Source organism: Aulostomus chinensis, chromosome 8 (assembly GCF_037954235.1).
Source record: "Aulostomus chinensis isolate RoL2024-O1b breed Wild chromosome 8, RoL_Achi_v1.0, whole genome shotgun sequence".
Lineage (NCBI taxonomy): Eukaryota > Metazoa > Chordata > Actinopteri > Syngnathiformes > Aulostomidae > Aulostomus > Aulostomus chinensis.
Window position 1 is genome coordinate 2,670,568 of NC_141327.1, and position 19,433 is coordinate 2,690,000.

The 19,433-nt window shown below is 45.0% G+C and overlaps 1 protein-coding gene across 3 annotated transcripts in view; it reads left to right on the forward strand.

Moving 5' to 3' along the window:
• Nucleotides 1-19,433, forward strand: part of tenm3 (teneurin transmembrane protein 3) — a 469,376-nt gene that overhangs the window by 68,267 nt on the left and 381,676 nt on the right. For all 3 annotated transcript variants that reach the window (XM_086210453.1, XM_086210454.1, XM_086210455.1), the window contains one exon: nucleotides 9,990-10,060. The gene's annotated coding sequence lies outside the window, so the exon portion shown is untranslated. The remainder of the gene's footprint in view (nucleotides 1-9,989; nucleotides 10,061-19,433) is intronic.

Here is a 19,433-nt window from a genome sequence, read left to right on the forward strand (position 1 = left end):
AAGTGTGTGAGCCCTGAGAGTGTTCAGCACGTAGGATGACTGTGGGGTCAAATCCTCATCAATCCACTGTGCCGTCGAGCAAACGAGAGGCGCTGGGCTGAATCTGCTAGTCTAGATATCACAGATGAAGCATCCGGCAGCAGGCTGCTGATGTGCTTTTTCACCAAGCGTGCACGATGTGTGCGATGAGATGAAGGCTGGAGATCTCGTACCTGGGCGCCAGCACAGAGAGCATGCTGGATTGCTGTATTATCTACAGCTGCTCCTCAGGAGCGGTGCATCGTGGGTAAGAGCCCCTGGAGCCTTCTGGACATTGTCCCTCACTTTTCCAGTGCTTTCTGCAGAGCCGGTTGTTGCTGTCTCCCGCTGCTAGCATGAGCAATAGCGAACTGCTTGGACTCGGCATTGTGTCCGTTCCCCAGATGGTTACTTAAATGACCTGTGTTGAAGCCGCTAGCTTTAGCAGAGCAGAGCACAGCATAGTTAGCAGGCTGCTCTACTTTTATCTTTCTTGAAAAAAATCTCCAAACTGCAGCCAATACAGCTCCTCTGCAGCTTTCCTGCTCACTGGAGAGTTCACATTCACGCTGCTGTTAGCTGGTATGGGGGGTGGGGTCTTGCTGTGAGTGTATGCTATCGCACCTGTGCATCTCTCGGTTAAACAGAGGACCAACATTTTGTTTTGTCTAAACATGGATATGCTTAACCCCTTATTTTATAGGGTATCAAGGCCAGGAGGAGGCGACAACTGAGGTTGATGTCGTATTTTTGCCAAATGTACACAAGAGACTCAAATAAATGAAGCAACAACACATAAAGGTGCGTAAACAGGCTCGCACAAATTCCAAAAGAGGAATTTGAAGAGTTCATGAGTTGGAACCTGTCCTGGGAGTAATGGCATGACAAAGACAACAGCTTCTTATCGAACACTTGATGAAGTGATGTCACTGCTAAATAAATCAACCACTATGAAGAAACCACCCCCTAAATGGGAGGGGTTTTTGGACTTTTTGTTGGTGACAGAATCAGTGCCATCTTTAGCCTTTTCCTCTCAACTGAGATAATATGTGCAAAAATAAGCAGCCCAAAGAGTTTAATCCGAAGGAATAATTCAGCACTCACAAGGAACATTTTTTTGCAGCTCGGCAGCATAAAACACAAAATCAAGCAAACAAAAGCAAGTCATCTGATGGTACAAATGATTAATTCAAGGAATACTTTGGTTCACAGATTATTCAAGGGTGCCGCTTCAGAATGCATGCACACAAATGATCAAGAACGCTTCCCTCGATACCTGCTGCGTTGTGAGGAATGGGTTCTGCGCTGGCTAATCACAGGCTGTGTTCAGTGTGCCATTTCTAGTTGTGTGACACCTGCTCAGTTTCAGGGGTGGTTCATGATCACATGTGCGTGTGTCCTCAGAGCACGCAGACCTTCCACCTGGGGGTAGTTAATGCTCTAATGACTGGGACGTGACACGACAGTGGGACGCACGTGGAACAACTGAGCTTTTCTGTCACAAATCACAGATGTCTCATGTAAGAGGCATTTCATCTGACATTGTAATACAGAAGCCTGCTGTGACTCAAACCACTGCAGGATGGTACTGTAGTTGCTTTATCAGAGTGTTAGCATTATTTACTTCATGTATATAAAATTCATCATTTTGTGTTGAGATGCTGGACTGGATTCCTGACCTTCATCCATCTATTCATCCATTTTCTATACTCTTTATCCGTTAAGGGTTGCAGGGGATGGGTGAGAGGCAGGGTTCACCCTGAACGGGTCACCAGTCTGTCGCGGGGCCATCAGGAGCAAATTAGGGTTCAGTGTCTTGCTCAAGGACACTTAGACATTGTCACCGGGGGAAGTGAGGATCGAACCAGCGACCCCTCAGTTGCTAGACAGCCGCTCTACCTCTGAGCCACGCCGCCCCTCTGCTGAGCTTCAAACATTTGCAAACGTCTTCGTATAAATCAGACTGGAGACTCTAGAGACTGGGCCCTGAGGACAGGGGCCACCAGCTGGAGCCCGGCATTGTGGGGGACAACCATGAAGACCAGCAACTCAGGAACAGATGGGAGTCAATTGGGAAGGTCTAATAGCCCAGGACACTTCAGACCATGAAGAAAATCAGTTGTTTGTTGGTGTTTGTGCAGACTAGTTCAGTTCACTCTTTCCAAGACAACCGATTATCCAACATTGCACCCAGGTATTGTATTTGAATGAAAGTAACTGCTCGAGTTTGTTATCATGATGATAAAAGTAACTCAGGTCGTGAACCTCCACTCCATTCAACCTCTTAATTCACGTCATGTTGGTGCAGCCTTGCAGGAAGTTATTGAACAGAGATGGTAGAAGTACTGTATATCATCAGAATACTTCAGAATGTGTTGATTTGGTGTACTTGTATGTCAGTCATCAGGATGAAATTCTTGCTCTGCTAAGGAGCCTACACTAGCAGTGACCTCGCTGCAGAATGGAAAAACCCCCACAATGCATTATTTGATTGAATTCCGGCTGAAAGACTGCTAGACCTCGAGCTAGCATGGCTTCATTGGGAAGTAGCTTCAGATGTCCTGATGACTTGAACTCATGACGTGAACAAGCGTACTTTGAAGACAGAAAGAGTTTTGTTTAAGAGGGCGTAGAACTTGTTCTCTCTCCAGTGTGGCTTCCAGTGATGCCAGTGAATGTTGGTCAGCGTTTGCCAAAGAATAAAAAGAATGATGATCAAGATGCCCAGCATAAGTTATGAAGTTTGAAGAGGACGTATTCACTTCATAGAAGAACAGAGATGAGTTTGACGCTCGGCCACAGGGACACAGGGTGGCTAGTGAAGTGGAGAAAGAGATATTGGTGACTCATTTCAGATCAGAAGACAGCTAGACCGGCAGGAGAGGAGAGGAGGAGGAGGAGGAGAGGAGGAGGAGAGGAGGAGGACCCTGGACCTGAATGAGTTGGAAATAAAATGCTGGAGATGCTCAAAGAGGTGTAACAAAGCATCTTTGAGAAGTGATTCAAACCTTCCTGTGATGAGGAAGTGTACCAATAATGCATGATTTGCAGGATGAAGGGAAGTTTGAGATGAGTGCATTGGTACAATCCGTCTGTGAAACATAACTTCAAGAATATGTGTTAGGTAAGTAAAGCCTCGATAGAGTACATGTGTGGCAAATACTGCAGTCATTAATATTACTGCATGCAGCCGAGTTCCTTCTGATTTGCTGGAAAAAAAAAACAAAACATTTACCCTCTTTACTTTAAGTGGCTGTGATTATTTTCATTGTATCCCAGAGAAAAGTTGGATAGTGATAACATCAAAGTTAACTTAAACATTTTACACAGAGACTTTGTGGTAAACAGGCACTTGGGAGGGGAACGACTGAGAACCCACAGTTCCTCTGCGGTGCACAGAGGTTCCCTCCTTGATGGGTACACGTCACTCCTGGAAGCTTCTGGAAGAAATCAAAAGGAATATTTGTTGCAGTAATATAATAGGAAGTGTGTGTGTGTGTGTGTGTGAGAGAGAGAGCGAGAGCGAGAGAGAGAATTTTGACTAGTTCTAAAGTGTTCTGAGCAGTATGAGCTGATAAAGCTCCCTGTCTCGGTGGCGGTGCTTCCCTGGTGCTCACACACTCTGGGTCCAGGTTGAGAACACACAAATGAGGAGTGTTCATCTTTTGGAATCACAGCTTCCCTGAGGAGCAGTGTTGCTACTGCCATTATCAACCAGCACAGAACCTGCCACACCTGCCCTCTGTACTGGCAGCATCTGTGTTCGTCGCCCACACCGCAGCCAGCTCCACCAACTTCTTCCCCTTCAGATGGTCTGCACACACTTCCTCTCCACACTGCAGCCGTCATACGTGCAGATGGCATCGCTCACCTCAGCTCACTTGCTCCTCACAGCAACTTCTACAAAGTATACAGCAAAGTACATGTTTTTTCTCCATCTTTCACAGTGACACTGACACAATTGGTTTGGCAACTATCAGGATGACGTAGTTTGTCTCACCCAGACCTCTAAACTCGCTTCCTCAGGACGTGGTGAACGTTTCAGTTGAACCCAGCACAGAACAAAATCCCCTGGAGAGCAAAGAGTCCCGCATCACACAAACAGTTCAACAGGCCGAGTGTGAAGAGCAGACAACCAAAACTGGCAACTCTGGCAGCACCAGTGGGTGGTGATGGTGATGATGGTGATGATGATGATGATGGTGGCTGCACAGTTAATCAGACTTCAACGCAAGATGTTGTGCTGCAATTGTCAAGGAAGGCTGCGACTGTTGCTGACTGAGATGTTGAGCTGCAGACGTTCTGCCCACACGTCATGAAAACATCTGTTTGATACTGATGCTCACTAAACACAGTCTACAATATTTTAATGGTTTTTTCAATGAAAGTCAAAATAATTATGTAAAAATGAACTTTCCCTCTCATACGGCATGTCAAACTGGGAAACAAGTCCATTTTTGCACGAGCAGATTGTTTTCATCACCAACGATGACACAGGATGTCCTGGTAAATCTCAGTGTGACAGGAATCGTAGCGACATCACCTGATGTTTGACAAGAGATGTGGAAGAAATACTCACAAGTCAAAGTCAAGCCTCAACTCGTGATGTCACCAAAGCTGGAGCACCTGTGCCGAGTCAGTGCCTAAATTCTGAAGGCCTGAGGGCACTTGTATTTCTGTGGAGCTGTACCAGAGGTGCTTGAGGTACGGGACGTTAGCAGGGGTGGGGCAGCAGCAGGTCCGCTGGAGGATTCATGGAGATGAAAACACTCACTGAGATTCTGCAGACGGCAGGTTTTCACCAATGTACTGCATGGCGTTTGCGCGTGGCAGGGCCCTGATAGTTTCAGTCTGAAGTAAAAGTACAGCGGATCATAAGCTGCACGCCCAGCGTCTCTCTCTCTCTCTCTCTCTCTCTCTGTGCACATGATGCACCTCATTTGCTATGAGCTGTTCTTACAGGAGCGAAGTTTCTAGATGACCTTCGTGATAGAGACTTGAACAGTTGAGGACGTCCACGAAGACACACTGTTTATGCAGCAGGAGTTATTTGTACTTTTTTTATCATATGTTGGTTTTGTTTAATATGGGCACTAACGTCCATATTTCTGGTATTGTGACATTACCGGTCTTAATTCTTTCACTCTTTTTTCCAGATTTTTAGAACATTTACAGTGTGGACATGTCGAGACTCAGGCGTTCTCCTTCTGCTGTTTCATCATTGGGACTTTTTTATCTGACAAAGTGTTTTGTTATTCCTCGTCCTGTCCGTGGCTCTTTTGCGATGGTGTGTTACCTCTCCTCTTGTTGGCATTCAGGCCATGTTGTGCTCCAGGAGGAGTGGTAGCACCACAGAGCAGTCAGACACCAGGTTACTGAAACCTGTCAGCAGCTAAAACACACAAACACCAGTCATGATATGATTGTTGATTGGCACAGTCGTGGTTGGGATTATTCTTCAGAGGAGAATGCAAATGAAACCCTTTTTGTAAAATCAAGAGATTAAAAAAAAAATCAAGGAAAACAACAACTAAAAGAGCTTGACTATCATATAACACCCATCTCATTTGCAACAGTGAGCCTCCAAACATTTCTTGTGGCCATCAAGAGGCTTTTTGCAGTATTAGATTTCAGCTCTCTGCAGAGGTTTTTGAAGGGATTTATGTCAAGATTAACTACTGACCAGTTTATAGCATCCATCTTGCTTTGGGTCATTGTTCTGCCGAAATACCCAAGACCTCTAAACCATGTTTCCTTCAATGTGAAACACATTTCACTCTGTACGATGCCTTGAAAGTCCTTGGACTTATTGCGGCTTGGCCTGTTGCGTTCTTTTTCCTACCTATTCACAAACTGAAGCACCACATTTACAAAGAAACATTGTGGCTCTTTGCAGACTTGCCTGCTATCGTATGCCTTGCCTTCCGTAGTGGTGTCCTTCTTGGAATTGGTGGAGCCTCACTTGGTGGAGTGCGTGGAGTTAAAACCACCACAACAAACTCAACCACGTCAGCCTCCAGCTGTGTAGAAGTCTTGTTCATAATTTTCTTTATAATTCTCCTTTTGACATTCTCGTTTTTACGAAAACGATCCTCTGTCTTGTACACTTAATAAAGCTCTGTGGGAGCATCTCACGCGATACGCAGCGACGCTCAGGTCTCTCATTTTCAATTCCGTTCACTCTTCAGCCTCCATGAGCTTTTGTCGCTGAGTTTTTCTTCCTGCAGCCGTGGAGGCGCATTCACGGTTTCATCACTGCTGAACATCTTGATAACATGATTGACGTCTGTCCTGGAACAGAATCAATAGGCTGTTTTTTTGTTGTTGTTTTTTTCATAACATTTTTTCTGACGCTTTCAAACCAATCCCTTAGTTTCTTCCTGAGGAACAATCATAGCACAACCAACCCTCTTTTTTGCAGCAAAACCATCGTTCATTGCTTAATTTGGAGAAATGAGTGTGTGAGCGTAAACTTGTCCGTTCCGTCTCCAAATCAGCAGGATGCATGTGGGCGGGGAAAGTGAAAGTGATTTATCTATTTTTAGAAGTGTTCTTATTCTTGCAATGGGGGGGACATGCTCTCTCTAATTTATTGTATGCTTTGATATGCAATTACACTCAAGTCTATTCTATTCTATTCTGAAAGAGCAGCCCTTGCCCCTCCCTCATGGAGACTCTGTCTGTGAGCTGACATCAAGTACAGAGAGATTATGGTATGATGTAACAGGTGTACAACAACACTTATTGGACGGTTGTTGTGCCTCACAAACAGAGAAGAGTTGTTTTTTTGTTGTTTTTGTGGATGAGACATGCAGGGAATGAGAGAATGTCACCGTTTGATAAGAGCCAAGAACAGTGCTTTTTAGTCATGTTTTTTTACATTGGCTCTGGATATCCATCCATCCATCCATCCCTCCATCCCTCCATCTGTCCGTCCATCCATCCATCCCTCCCTCCATCCGTCCATCCCTCCATCCGTCCGTCCATCCATCCCTCCATCCGTCCATCCATCCATCCCTCCATCCGTCCATCCATCCATCCATCCCTCCATCCATCCATCCCTCCATCCGTCCATCCATCCCTCCATCCCTCCATCCATCCATCCCTCCATCCATCCATCCATCCATCCATCCATCCCTCCATCCGTCCATCCATCCATCCATCCATCCATCCATCCATCCCTCCATCCATCCACCCATCCATCCCTCCATCCGTCCATCCATCCATCCATCCATCCCTCCATCCATCCCTCCATCCATCCATCCATCCCTCCCTCCATGTTCCCCCTCTTCTCCTGTTGAGGGTGGTGGGGGTGGAGCCTATCCCAGCAGCCTTCCCCCTGGACAGGTCACCAGTCCATGGCAGGGCCAACACCTACAGACAGACAACCATTGGCTCTCCCAGCCACGCCTACGGTCAATTTAGAGTCTGGATTAACCTGGTCCCCTCTTGATGTCTTTGGACTGTGGAGGAAGCTGGAGTACCAGAGAGAACCCAGCAGGAACAGGGAGAACGTGGACATGAACATATTTGTAAATGAATATTGAATATGTAATCTCCAAAAAATTGTCTGTACAGCAGAACCATGCTGCAGTGACAATCTGGTGGTATAAACTCATATAAATGAACACCTAATAGTCCTTTGATAAATCATAACTTCCAACAAACTGCAGGTGCACAATTGTCAAGAAAGGTATATGCAAATATATGAGTTTGTTTGTGGAAAAATACGTGAAGGGAAAACAAACTGGGATAATTATCCTGTTCATGGTCTACAGGTGGACCATCAAATGCAAGCAGTCTTGCTAAGAATGGTGCAGCAATTTTACAGAATGATACAAGCAATATTGTTGATGTCAATGAGGTCGGCGCCTTCTGCTGCTTCTCCTTCATTTGGCACAAAATGGCCGCCTAGCGGGAGACAGCATGGCATGGAATAGAGTTGGACGGGGACATTTAAAGGCTATAGGAGGTCAATGCCTCAAACTTCATTCAGTGACCAGAACACAATGAGCTCCCTGCAGAGTGAGCGCAGGCCGTGAAATCATGTGAGACCAGAGAAGAGCTGCAGAGCTGCGGGGTTAGCCTCTGTGACACAAAATGGCTGACTGCGGAGAGGCCGTGGCATGAAATGACATTTGACAGAAAGACACTGGCTGGCTGTGTAGGGGGTCAAACTGTGTAACAGCTAAAGAGGATGGATTACACTGAAAAGAAAGTCTGAATCTAGCTTTTGCTCTGACAAGTCCATGTTAGGTTTCAGGACTGTGTCATGTGACATGACACCGCAACACTGAACTCACTGACACGGTAACAGCCATCGCAACATCTTCACAGTTCAAAGCAGAGACTTGGACATTTTTATATTCACAAGAATTAAAGCTGTCAGGACACAAGCTCATTGGGGAGCTCCTGAACTCTTTGTTCTCTCTCTCAACATGTATTCCTATTTCATAGCAAACGAGAGCTTGTACTGTCAGAAAAAAGAGTTTTATTTTGTTATTCACAGGACGACGTGAGTAGCAGGCACAGAAATCACAACCTGCAAAATCCTGAAGATCATGGAAAAGCTGAGGTAAACAGCGAGTCTGATTTTATAGAGAAATCAGCAACAGTTATTAACATTAATATCCACATTATATCATTTATTACACCCAAAAAGTTGGACATTTACAATTAAAAATGAGCTTTTTTTTTTTTAGGTTCAGGAGTTGGTTTTTTTATTATTAAATATGTGTAATAGGCGCTGCTTTAGGACATGTTGAACAGGAGGTTTGTCGGTGTCCTGCAGCCCATGTTGGATACACACACACACACACACACACACACACACACACACACACACTGTAACTGAGGGAATGGGATATGAAGCAGATGTACAGGAAGCAGGGACACTCGCTGCCTAATGGCAGACTGATTTTTACTGAGAAATGTCCACCAGTCAGTGGTTTTATGTTGACGATGAGCTCCAGTTAATTTGGTTTTAATCACAGTCGAGCATCGGTTATTTTCTGGATTATCGTGACGCTGGTGCTGCTGTCTCTCCGTAAGGTTTTCTGGTGGCGGCCAGTGGACAGCGAATGAGTGAAGTGTGTGTGTGGTGGGTTGTGTCTTGTGGTGTATTCTTTATTCCAACTGTGTTCAGGGTCTTGCTGGGCTTCTGCCTGAGTTTTGATCTGTTCCATTGTCTCCACGCTATGACAGCAGCTCTTGAACTTGCTGTTTTTCCTGCTGTGCTGCTGACGTGATGTGGCCAGGTTCATAGTTTGGTTTGTTTTAATTTATCAGGCTATTTACATGAATATTGGTTGTTTTCATATGGATTATGTGTGTATGATAATTATATTCAATCGATGTGCAGTAGCTGGTGATACGAACTGGAGAATGGAGAGAATACAGACTGAGAACATTACTGGTTATTCAGCGCCTGCTGCCTGCATTCTCAGGGCGCATCAACTGGCCCAAGGACGACACTCCGGCATGGAACAGAATCAGACAGAGACACACTGGTGGTCCTAGGGGGGTCCGGCAGAGCTGGGTCTCCCTGTGGATTCAGTGCGCTGCCCTACTGAGTTTCCCATGACCGTTTATTTAGTGAGGGCTGGTGAAGGCCGAAGCGTAATCCACATGACAGAGCACACCAAGGGAAGATAGTACAGTGCAGCGCTGTTGTCAGGCTACCTTGCCTCACACTCAACGCCATCTTTGCTTTGTTTAGTGCAACTGTGTGATCATAAAGAGTGCAAGGCAAGCTGTTCCTCTTCCATCCAGTCCACCGGGACTTTCCATCGACCACAGGTGGACCCTCTCGCGGAGGTTTCCTGCCTGTACAACACGATGTACTGATTGAAAGTAAAGGACTGGCTTGTAGTAAACATCATCATCATCCTGCCTGTCACCATGCCCGCCTCCCCCATTGATTTAGTCCAGCACTCAGATGTGATTCCATCTCTGTTCTCTCTCTCCTCCAGGTGTTGAGGTTTGGTTTTGGCTTCACCACGGCGTGACAGAGCGTTGATTCCGGACACTGGCTGGCACACCGGTAAGATGGCTATATTTTTCAAGCTCTATATCTTGTCCATTACTGCACTTGGGAATCTTAACATTTCAGATTCAAACACTGCAGGATTATTGACCCCAAATAAAGAGAATCTGCAGTTCAATTTGCGATGTCACTGCAGGTTTTATTTGTCTATTCAATCAGGAAAACACTTGAGAACAGGTGAGATTCCCACACATGGGGAAGAGCAGCTACTCCACAACATGGATACTGCGCCACCTTAACACAGCAGCACGCGCGCGGAGCCTCCGTGTTGCATCAATGACACTGAGGTTGTAACTCACGTGTGATGCCTTGGAGGTGGATCTTGGTGACAAAAGCAGTCAAGTGCAGCTTTGACTTCTTTCTTGACCTCTTGAGAACTGTTGTGTAATCCAGCATAATTCAACAGAAGTCAGTTTTTCTGGATTAGTTACACTACAAATGCACAAATGGCTGCTGTGTCTGCAGCAGGATTGGTGCTCGGAAGGATTTGTCTGGATGTGATTGGTTGATGCAAAGGCCATGATTAATTTACTTGAGGAGGAGTCTGCCTATAGGAGGAAATGATACAGCGAGGCTACATGGCACTGACGAGCACTCATTGGCTGTGGAGTGTTGCCATGGGAAAGTCTTTGCATTTGCTCATGATGGAACTGTTTCAGCATCCAGTACCACATGACCTCCGTGGTAACCACACTGTGTTGTCACGGACCAATTAAAATGTTTTCCTGCACGGGAGGTCCACCAGTCGGCTCAGTGGCATCTTGGCCCACCCAATGGCAGTGCTGGGTTTTACATGGCTCCATACAGTCCATAAAAAGATTATGGTGAATGCTTTGGATGTGAGCTGCGTCTGCTCTCAGCTGAGTGGACGGATGTGGCAGGCAGCTGGTTAGAACAGGAGAACGGAGAACAGTGGAACATCACGCACCTTTGACATCATGACTCTCACGCTACGCTCGATCGGTCTGTTTCCCCTCTGTAAACAATGTAATCAATCAAGTCTTCAAGCAGACGTTAAGAATATTTCCTCAAATAACTTTTGTAATTGAACTCCTTTCGTTGAGCTGGTTCTGTTTTTCCATATCAGGAAGTTAGCTGAAGCATTTGCTTACTTTGATGAAGGAGAGTTAACAGCCCTTTCCAAAGCACGCTAATAGAATGATTGAATATTAACCCTCAGAAGCCCAGGCAGGTTTGTCGCTGCCTGTGAGCTAACAGTCCTCATCTCTGGCAGCAAAGCAGCCATGGCTACAAATCCAGAGAACGCGGCCATTTAGGAATGATTGAAGGCATGCAAATTCTCCTCTACATCTTTTTTTTCCCGAGTGTCTATTTGATACGTAATAATACATATTGGCACATGTTTAATCATTTTAATTTTTAAAAATGCTGGTGTGTCAAACTATTTTCTTTGATATCATTGTTTTAGTCAGCTGACTGTTTCAGGTGCGCTGAGGTGTAAATGATCCCCTTCTGGCAGGATTTTAAATGGCATTTTTTTTCATGAAATATCCCAATTTGAAGTTCAGATTTCTCTCGACGAAGTGTTTATTATGAGGAATGTGATCAGTGCTGCAAGCAAGTTTTGGAGGGTTGAAATAGTTCACTCCCACCAGAGTGACCGGTCAGCGTGATAAATATCAGATTGCTGTTCTGGTGTCACTTTTGGGTGAATTTGACAAAAGTTGCACGATACCTTACAAAACCTCGGTCATGACAGTCATGTCCCCCTGCAGCTGGAGTGCTGAGAGCCCACACACTTGCCCTTTTTGATTTGTGGGATGGTCCAGAGACATCTGAGGTGATGGTCACCATGCAGCATGTGGAAGACGTAAAAATGATCTAAACGTGCTTCCATACTTGCTTGGGTGTCTAAGGTGTTTGCCCACGACGCCACTGTTCTTGGAGGTAACGATAGCATTCTTATTCACTGCTTACTCAGGATTCCTTCGACTTCCTTTCTTTCTGAGCATGTAACCTTCTGAAGTCCCTACTTGAAGTGAACGTCGCTTCTGAAATACCAGAAGAAGCACAGCAGTTCAGAGATTGTCGTTATTTTCCCCCCGCACACGTTTCGCATGCGTGCGTGTGTGCACAAATAGACCTGCATGGTGAGCTGATACACCAAATGCTATAAACGCATCACAAAAACAGCACATTTCCACAGCTGCGATGACAGAAAATAGTCACCAGGTTGATTATGCAGGCCTACATTTTAACCAGAATATGATGTACTTTACTCACTCAGCTAAAAATGAAAATAAAAATCAATATCTCTCTAAAACAAATGCATGTCTCTCTCAGTTTACTTTAAATTTGAGCTGAAGGAGCTTGTGCTCAGCAAAGAAAGTAGGCTAAATAAAAGTTTTAGCCATTTACGGTGCATTTTAAACCATCAGCTCCCTTTGGTTATCGTCGAAAGAAACGAGAGGAAGAGCGCGGCGGAGAGAGACGGGGAGGGAGGGGGGTTTTTGACAGTCGTCTCCACCAACAAGCAAAGGTGGTGTGGATCCATGCTGTTCTATTTTTTCCTATTCACTCCGGGTCTGTCGGGTGTATGTATATATATTGCGCGTGTCAGAACCCCCTCTGGTGCTTATTTGCGATCTCTATGACAGAGCGTACAGCTGCATCTCAAGACAAACTAGGCCAACAGCAGCTCTGTGGAGATGGAGCTGCTGACATTTGGCACCTGTTCTCCAAACCTCTGAAGACTTTCCTATCAGAGGCTCCACCATGTGGGAGCTCTCTCTCTCTCTCTCTCTCTCTCTCTCTCTCTCTCTCTCTCTCTCTCTCTCTCTCTCTCTCTCTCTCTCTCTGCCTTCTATCCTGACATGGGCCTCCTTCCTCTTCACGTGTTACCTTCCTTTTTTATCCAATCAAGACCAAATGTGGTTGAAGCACGAATCTGCTCTGATTCCACTTTTGGGTGATGAGCTGCACAATAACTGATTAACTGAGAACACAGGAGCTGAAGTGTCTGGAGAGCAGTCCAGGGATGCTGACTGGAACTGTTGAGACACAAAGGTGTTGACAGAGTTTGGAGAGCTCCACTTAATTCTCAGCACAAACAAAATACTTCGTAGCATATTAGAGGATTGAAGCAGCAGAGTTATTTAAAAAAAACAAAACCCAAGGCAGCCTGGAAGTGCAGATATATTCAGTGAATATGAGGGCTGGCCATTTACTGCGGGCGTACGGCGCCGAGGTGTGTGCGTGTTCATGCACTCGGTGGCAGGTACAACCTCCTGACCTTGAGTTGGTTTTCCAAACTGCTGAATGTAACAGCCAGCAGCAGTCGAGTGACGTTCAACAGCATTCCCCTCCTCCGTTAGTGTGTGACTAACTCGTCGTGTTGTCGTGATCTAGATCCTGATTTGGAGACGGGGAGAAACGGCTTTTGGATTCTGCACATTTGAACAATTCCTCTTCACTTCTCCAAGATTGTTTTCTCTCCACATACTTGGTCACGTCTGACCAGCAGGTGTCCAACATGGGAGAAAAAAGCAAATCACCAATGTGGAAATATTTTGTGTTGCCAGTGAGTGAAAACCTCAGTGATACTGGAACCGATGTGGACACGGAGAGATGAGGAGCCACAGACGCGCAGGGCGTGCTGGCTCCACACGTGTGAGAGTTGTGTTAGACAGTGGTTGGTCCTTCATTCCCTCTCAAGACAACTGATGATGATTCACCCTGAGGGACCCATTCACGCCAAGCGCGTGACCTCAGACACATTCTTTGCACTCAAATATCTGTGGAATGCTTCATCGGAGCTCGATCACACTCATGTCGCGTCAAACTACACAGCTGCCCCTTCACAGTGATACCTATCACCTATTTTTGCATTCACGTATTTGTTAGAAAATAATTTTTGAATTTGGCTGAATTTAATTAGAGTTAATTACAGTTAGCAAAAAGCTGTGCGTTGAGTAGCACTCCTTTTACTCTCATCTAAATAACTCACGAAACTCATGATGCAACGGAGCTTTAAATGATATAAGACACATACGTGTGCATCGAATGGATCTTTTTCCAACTAGACTGATAAAAGACTGCAAAAGAATAAGTTGCCTTATTTGTTTACTGCAGTATTTCACTGGTTCTTGTGAATCACCTTCTAGAGAAGAACCACATATCTTACTGGCTCCTGGCTTATCATGTTTACCTCCATAATCTGGTTTTTGACCACTGCATATTCTTGCAGGGTGTCCAGGAGAAGCACGGCATTGTGTCCTTCTCTGAATGATGGGAAGTTTTGCTTCTCAAAATGTTCTGAAAACTTTCTCCAAGTAAACAAAAGAGCACAGGCGCTCACATTTTACGCACGGAGGCTACTGTACATGCGCATGTGCAGATCGGTTCAGGTTCAGGTCAGGTCCCTACATGTCAGTGTCAGTAGTTGTGTCATTGTATTTTTAATTATTTATGCATGTTGTGCAGCATGTAGAGATTGACCTCATAATGAGCAAGATAATAGCTCAAAATATTGTGTTCAAAACAGACTTAAGTCAATCAAACAGTCAAAGGCCAAGGATGTAAAATGACCCCCAAATCAGACTGGGCCCCGAAGGGTTAATACATCTGAATAGCAGAAATACACCTGAGAGGCTGATGCCTGACAGGCTGCTGGTTTACATCACAGGTGCTTTCATTTGCATGTTTAAGTAATTTAATAATTCAATTTAAATTTGACTGAATGGCCTTAATGTGAACGACTGTGAGCAAATATAGAGGTTTCACCGTAGAGAAGCCTTGACATCAACAAGCCTGTCTCTCTCTCTCAATAACCACAATTATCATCAGGCATAAAATTAATGAGCTTTGATTTCTACAGATCAAGACTCGATAGTCATCAGTGGCACAGCAAATCTGCTGGGTGAGTTATAGTATTTTTTATTTTTTGATAAAATCAAAATGAACCATGACCTAAAAAATGAAAGCCCCGCAGTCGGAATTCAGAGAATGTTGATTCTCCTTTCGATTACAGAGCTCCACATTCCTAGCTTTCCCCAGGGTTCGCCAGGCATGGCGGGTCGCCGGACCGGACCTGAGGGTGCTAACACTTTTTTTGTTCTATACTCTATATCAATGGTCCCCAAACTACGGCCCGCGGGCCGGATACGGCCCGCCTCCACATTTGGCCCGGCCCCCTGAACAATACCAGAGACGCATTTAGATTTTTTTTCCATGAGTGTATTTGTATTTAATAATAAAATGGATAACTAGCTATGAACTATTTTCATTATTAACTATTAAGGTGTCTTCACTGGGGCTGCAACGATTAGTCGACGTTGTTGACAAAAATGGATAATAGCAACAGTCGACCATGAATTCCATCGTCCGCTGTTGTCGCCAGACGCGTTTTTCCAACAGAGTGAGGCATCTCTCTTGATTATGATCTCTGCTGAGAGTCGCTCATGCGCAGTAGCGTCTCTGTCTCTGAGCGGTAACATTCAGGAACGCGGCGTCAACATCAGGTACGCGCACCAAAACTTCTAAAGTTTGGTGGCATTTTAGCCTGGATAAAAAGACTACTTGTAAAGGTTGCAAAGCAGACCTTGGTGTCATGGCGGTGATGCAGGAACATTTCAAGAAGCCCGTCGGGCAGTTGAAGGAAACGGTGAGATTCAAGGGTTCAACATTCATACGGTTTTTAGGACACACATGGTACATTTTAGAAGCGTGTTTTCGCTATAAAAGAGAGCTCTGGCGTTATGAGACTGTGCCTGACAAACGTGTTTTAAATTAATGAGTGTTCAATAAAGGATGTATTTTTCACTGTCCCCATCTTTTTTGTTTATTATCATTCGCCACATAATTAAATCAACTTCATGCTAAATTTTAGAAAAGATTAATAATTATCCGATGAGTCGACTAATCCTTTCATAGTCGGTGACTAGTCGACTGTTAAAAGAGTCGTTAGTTGCAGCCCGAATGTTCACACCAAACACAACGCAAATTTTCACGTCACTTTATTGGTGCGAATTTGATCGCTGGATCAGTGTGTTTATATTCGTGAGTAAAGCTCACATTGCCGTTTGGCGTGAACACAGTCAGTCAGTCACTATTTCATACACGCATAGAGCGTGACTTTCTAGTCCACCCTTCTGCAGTCTGTGCCTCCATCTGGCAACCCCAGAAAAAAACCCTAGACCCGAACCCAGAGGGGGTTATTTGGTAGTGTGGCTTTCTGAAACAAGACATTTTTACGTTTAGGCAACCCCATGATTGTCACACTTTTTCTGTTACACACTGAGAAGGGGAAGTTATGTGGCCCTCACAGAAAAAAGTTTGGGGACCCCTGCTCTAATTCATTAATTGCTTTAAGATTCAGTAGCCATAAGAACCTCATTCCAATTTTATTGTGCAAAAACTTGATAGTCGTGATTTTAACTTTGTTTATTTTGTGATTGTTGAACCCAACATTCCAAGACTGACAGTTTTGTTTAGCTGTGTTGAACAAATGTCTTGCAACAGCACACGGTTACCTGATGAATCTCCGGTCAGCTCTTAGCCTTGACTCCGTGTTGGGCCCCATGGAACCTCACCTCTTCTAAGCTCTCATATTGTATCCATCAACAGGGCCCCGCCGTCGGTCAGCTGCTGGCCTGTGCTGCTGGGCCACTTTACCAGGGGAAACCCTGCATTCCTTGGGTTTCGACTGCCTGGATTTCGGCAGCAGTCGTTGCTATTTGCTCCATGTTAATGAATCTCGCACTCTCACTCTTGAAGGGGCTGATCGCCGCTGTCATGTCTGAGAACTACAAATTTAAAGCCTTTTGAGCAGCATTTTATGTATGACAGGGGCCATACAGATAAATGACTGTATCTTAACTTCTACTCTGTGGTGTCGTAGGTACAACACACTCATAGCTGCGCACCCTGTGGCCTATTTGTCATAGTAGTTGAAATAATACGAAAATAAAACTGATCATTTAAAATGGACTACGGAGGTTTAAGTCGGTCACCCTTCCACAGGCATTCCTGAGATCAACATCTCTTTTCTTAAGCCAGACATTTTCAGCCGGACCTGGCAACATCACACATTGGTGGGCACAAATTGTAGAGAAGGCTGTCTTGTCCAAGGGTGCTTGAACATCAATTCCAGGGAGCAGTGAAAGCTTTGGGCCCTGGTGTGTTTGTGATGCTTCCTCCCAAGAGAGCTGTGGAGATCTGCTGTTGCTGCCTCCAACTGTCTTTGTAAGGAACAGGCGCTCACTGCAGTTTAGAAGACACTTTTGGCCTTTAATGTGAAGTTCAGATCCACCTCTTTGAGATTCCTTGCCAGCATCCGTACCAACAAGCGGGATTGAGGAAGCCAAAATTGATCTGTGGCATCTCAATTAGTGAGAATGAGCTGCTCTTCACTGCTGCAGCCCTTCTTTGTGCTTTGGCCTTAAAAGGCTGTTTTTTTCACATGAAATGAGTATGATGCTGCTTTTAAGTGCTCTGTTTTGCATCTCAAACCAAACTAGGACAAACCAAAGCTTTGGAGATGCAGAGGTGACATTTGGCATTCACAGCAAATCTCCACAGAGTTCCTCTCAGAAATCCTATTCTTGTCTTTGTTTCCTAAGGTATGTTTGTTTCCCCCACGTTTGTTTTTGTCTGCCTTTCTTTCTTGCCGGCAATCCTTTGAGGAATTTAACTCATGACAAATCCTGTGTCCATTTCTATTTTCCTTGCCTGTAAAACTGCCTTTGATACTTTGCACTTCCGCTATTCATGTTAATTTCCATTGTCATGCAGTGACAGGACCTGTGAACGACTGGGACAGTCAGTCCAACGGTCTGAGGACCCAACCGTTCGCTGATCAATCCTTCTTTCCAAAATGTTGATTCACGGCAGGGTTTACAGACTTACTTCTCCTGTTGTGCCGGCATGTCGTGGTGTCACATATGGTGACACCCTTTAATGCAGTGGTGGGTTACGAGGTAATTTCACTCTTCTGTAACATTGGACTTGGATGTTAAATCCAGCGTGGATGTTGAAAATCCCCTGGCCTGCCCGCAGCCTCATTCAGCCAAACACCAGGGGCACAATCAATAAAAAAAACAATCGTTTGATTGATACATTTATTTGAATTTATTTACCAAAATCAAGATCTTGTTCACCAGAAGTTAAATTCCTTTGGTTCAGACTAAAATATCTAAAGCCAAAAGAAGTGTGTCCATCAAGAATTGCTGAGTCATTCAGAAAGCTCTGATTCATCATAATAATCTCAGGACCTTTTGAGGTAAAAAAAGGGCAAGTTTTTCAAACACACAGGTTAACAGGTTGTCTTTCAGAGCTTCTGATCACACATGGTCCCAACCAAGGCTGCAGAGTCATGGGACGGTAGGATTGTGTGTCAGGAGGGGGTCTGACACAACAGCCAAGCCACAGGGACCAATGGAACTTCTACTTCCTGTCTACCTTAAAAGCCCACGACTCCGGGGACACTCTGAAGGCAGTGTGTTGCCTCTTGCCCATAAATCTGCGTGACAGCTCTCAGAGCAACTGAGAAAGAACAAGAAAAAGACAGGACATGAGACATCAAAAAAACTGAAGCTCCAGAGAAAAGGAAAATTGTAAGTAACTTAGGAGAGGCTGATATTTCTCGAAGGTTACAAAGAAGTTGGTGTTGCGTTTTCATTGCATATTTCACTGCGGTGTTTAGTTTGCCTGGCGTCTTTTTAGTGCAGATGTCACAAGCTACCGTGAAAACTGAATGTTTTTCTGCCTCTTTTCTGGCAACAGCTGAAGCTGAAGCTGCAGACTCGCCACGCAACTATCACCATCCTAACAGACAACGAAAAGCTTAATGGTATTCATATTCAGTGAGTTTTTTTATGACAGGTGAAAAACTGGGGAGCACACTCTTAAAGAGTGGAGATCATACGCTACACGACTTCCCTCTTCCAACTCTCACGAGAGTTTCCAAACGATGTTTGCAGGGTAGACAAACACGAAGGTGAGAGAGTAGCTGTTAATGTAACGGCACACTTGTCACCATCTGCACTGAAAAATCCACGTGGGTGAAGTCGAGGGGTGAATGTTGGGTGTAGGCAGACCAGAGGGAGTCTCGAGTGAGTGAACCAAACACCTTTTATGTTACTTACTCGAGCCAAAATGGCGGTCGAGTTGACAACACGTTCTCACGGCTCCTTTTCATTGGCTTTCAACTGCCCACCTTCACAGTTGGGTTGGTCACAAGCGTACGTGACACCATTGGAACCAGAGTTGGTGAGAACCAGATAGAACACGTGAGAACGTGCTGCAACTCATGTCAGGAGGAGTCCACCCCCCCAAAACACACACACTCTCACTCTCACACACACAAACACGCACACACACATACACACACGCACACACACTTAAAGATTTC